Genomic DNA, 3,690 nt, shown 5'->3' with positions numbered 1-3,690 from the left:
TTCCTCGCCACGGCCAAACCGTTCGAGATATCAAAAATCCTTCCGCAATTTAGCATCCTCAATGACTTGACTTCATGCACACTGAGTTTGGTGGGGATTGGATGAATTCTCTAGGAGGAGTACTTCGCATTCCACAGCAAGCGTTTTCCAAACAACCCATAATAGCCGACTTCCTGTTGGGCTGGCGTAAAACTTGACCGGGGAAAAGTTGTTCGGCCCGATGAGATCTATATGTGTACCGAGTTTCATGTTAATTCATGCAAGCGTGATTGATCTATGGACCAAGTTTTCAGACCCAGTTCAAGGGGGCGCTGTTGAGCCCCCCTGCCACGCCCGGGTACCAGCTTCAGCCCGGCCCTGATGCCAGGGGGTTCTGACTTGTGTGCAAAGTTTCAAGAGTTTTTGAGCACCTTAAGGACCCCAAAAGCCCCTGAAACCTTGATTAACAATATAAAAGCAATAGTCAAATCCCCCCTCCCCTCACACACACAGAGACACAGAGAGAGGGAGAGAAAATTCTCCAGAAAATCCACATTCAAACCAAAATATCTCTCTTCCTCTTGGTCCGAGCTAGTTACTGTAAATTAGAAAGTTGTCCGTCTTGATGAGAACAATACACATACCAAGTTTTGTTGCTGTTGATAAAACTAACCCCCCCACTTTTGACTAAAGGTGGCGCTACTGAGCCCCTCACCACACCCGTTTCTGAAACTTTGCACATGTCTACTGGCTAATAAATGTGATGTTTCTGTCGAGTTTCATGCATTTTCAAGTATGTGAAGAGTCTCAAAAGCATCAAAAAAGAATAATAAAGTTTGAAACGATGCCACGGCAACAGTATTTAAGATATCAATAATCCTTTCACAGGTCTACATCTGCCGTGTGTCTACATTATACACATAAAGTTTGAAGCAAATCGGGTAAAAATAAGAGGGTGATTTCAAAGCATTTTGAAAGTGACATATTCCTGCTGCCAGTTGGTGGCGCTATAACTTTTACTCACAATAGTCACATCCATGTGATCGGCCTCTTACAACGAACACACTTCTGAAGTTTCATCAAAATCAGTTAATGTATGCAGAAGTTATAACACACTTCCTGTTTCATTTTTTCGCCATAAATTCGTTTCCTCGCCACGGCCAAACCGTTCGAGATATCAAAAATCCGTCCGCAATTTAGCATCCTCAATGTCTTGACTTCATGCTGACCGAGTTTGGTGGCGAATGGTGGAATTCCCTAGGAGGAGTACATTAAATTCCACAGCACGCGTTTCCAAACAACCCTAAATAGCTGACTTCCTGTTGGGCTGGCGTAAAACTTAGAGCACGAAAGTTGTTCGGCCCGATGAGATCTATATGTGTACCGAGTTTCATATTATTACATGCAAGCGTGTTTGATTTATGGACACGTGTTCGGATCCCGTTCCAGGGGGCGCTGTGGAGCCCCCCTGCCACGCCCGAGTACCAGCCTCAGCCCGGCCCTGATGGCCGCGGGTTCTGAGCTGTGTGCAAAGTTTCAAGAGTTTTCGAGCATGTTAAGGGCCCCAAAAGTGCCCGAAAGGTTGACAAAATAATAATAATAATAAATATAGCTGCGAGCAGCGATTACGGGCCCAAGCCGGTGGCACCGCAACCCCGATGCCTTTAGTTACCTAAAGGCACCGGGGTGGCGGTGCCGCCGGCTTGGGCCCTCCATCGCTGCTCGCAGCTATATTTATATATATATATAGAGATATAGAGATAACAAAAGATATATACATTATATATATATCAGACAAGTAATATTCTCTGTCTTGTCACTTCACAAAAAAATGGTACAAATTGTACTACTGACTATTTAAACAGAGCAGTGTAATTTTGATAAGTTAGGTTGACTATTTTATAATTATATTTTATTAGGGCTATAATGAACAGGCTGCGATGTCAAGATTGCAATGCTGGTGTGTGTGTGTGTGTGTGTGTGTGTGTCGTGGGCGTGATTGAACAGTGGAGACATAAAAATATACCTTATGGTGCTAACTTTAAAATTGAAATAAAATGCTCACGGCTGCACGGGAATTCATTCCTACTTCCATAGGAATTCATTGAAAAAGCTCGCTCTGCTCCCAACCATAATCAATGTCAGTGCGGACGAACATATTTTACTTTCGTTTTTAAGTTAGCGATTCAAAAGCCCCCAGCGGTGTCACACGTCGATTAACCAGTGGGAAATTTTTTATCACAGTCACATCCCTAATATATTTATATATAAATACAATAGGCCTACCTGAAAGAGAATTTTACTTGCCCGACCAGAGTATATCCTGATTAGAACGTCAATAACAGGTTGACTTCCGGTTTGACGAACCAGGAGATGGCAGCTTAAAGAACGTGCTCCCGACAATTTCGGACAAAGTTACCCACTATAACTCGAATATTTAGAAACAAACTTAGTTTACAGAGTGATTTAAGACAGTGGGTCTCGAGAATGCCCAGAGGGAAAAATAAAAAGTTAAAGCAGAAGGAGTTATTCGACGTCGAAGGAGCTAGCCAAACTTCATCGCCGAGCAGCGTAATGGAGGACGATGATGACGATACGCAAACGCAACTCGGAGCGGGTCAAAGTGAGACCGGGGACTTTGGCCTCATACTTAAAGAGTTGAGAGAGTTCAGAAAAGACAACAGTCAGCAGCTGAATGCGATACGAGAAGAAATTAATAAATCCAATACTAGGATCGAAGAGGCGGAGAAGAGGATTGACGCGACTGAAACACGGTTACAAGTGGCGGAGGATACCGTGCAGGAGCTGCTACACCTTCAGATACACCTAGACGCTAAGCTGACTGATTTAGAGGGCCGCTCCAGGCGAGAAAATATCAGAATTCACGGTGTTAAAGAGGGAGCGGAGGAAAATTCCCCATCGATGGTGATGTATGTGGAGCGCTTGCTGCGGGAGGGCTTGGAGCTTCCGGCTACATTTGAACTTCGAGCGGAAAGAGCTCACCGCGCCTTGATGCCGAGGCCGCCTGGGGAAGCCCCGCCGAGGTCCATCGTTGTCAAGATGTCAAGCTACAGGATGAAAGAAGAGCTGCTGAGAATGGCCTGGCAAAAGCGAGGATTTCAATATCTCGGGAAAAGAGTCAACCTCGATCACGATTATGCCCCGGATGTCTTGAAAAAGCGAAGGGAGTATGCCGAAGCAAAAGCGATATTGAAGGAGAAGAAAATCCGATTTCAGACGCCGTTCCCCGCCAGGTTCAGAGTTTTCTACCAGGAGGGAGTTGTGATGTACGATTCGGCGGAGGAGGCTACGGAAGATATGGCGAAGAGGGGGCTCCCGGTTTCGGTAATTAAACACCCAGACTCGCTTTTGGAGCGGATTCAGCGGTTCACGTGGCATACCGTCAAGAGACCAGGGAACCGGCACAGAGCAGGCAGGGCTTTGGATTATAAGGAAAAATTACAGGCTTTTAGACACCAGGATTCAGGATGACTGTTAGTGAATTGAAAACTGCTGTGCGCGAGTTTACTGGGAATATAACGGGTGAGTCCGTTGAGTCGTTTTTTTTATTTTTATTTTTTCGCTCGGGACTCCCGGAAGAGAGAGGAATTAAGACCTTTAACACGTCCTGTTTATTAAAGAAACTTTGAACGGGCTGCATAACCAAGGGTATAATGTAAATGTCGGTGGGTTTTTCTTTTATATGCTGCC

This window comes from Abramis brama (genome assembly GCF_963993115.1).
Source record: "Abramis brama genome assembly, chromosome: 12".
Classification (NCBI taxonomy): domain Eukaryota; kingdom Metazoa; phylum Chordata; class Actinopteri; order Cypriniformes; family Leuciscidae; genus Abramis; species Abramis brama.
The sequence above is the reverse complement of the archived record's forward strand: the minus strand, read 5'-3'. Positions refer to the sequence as shown.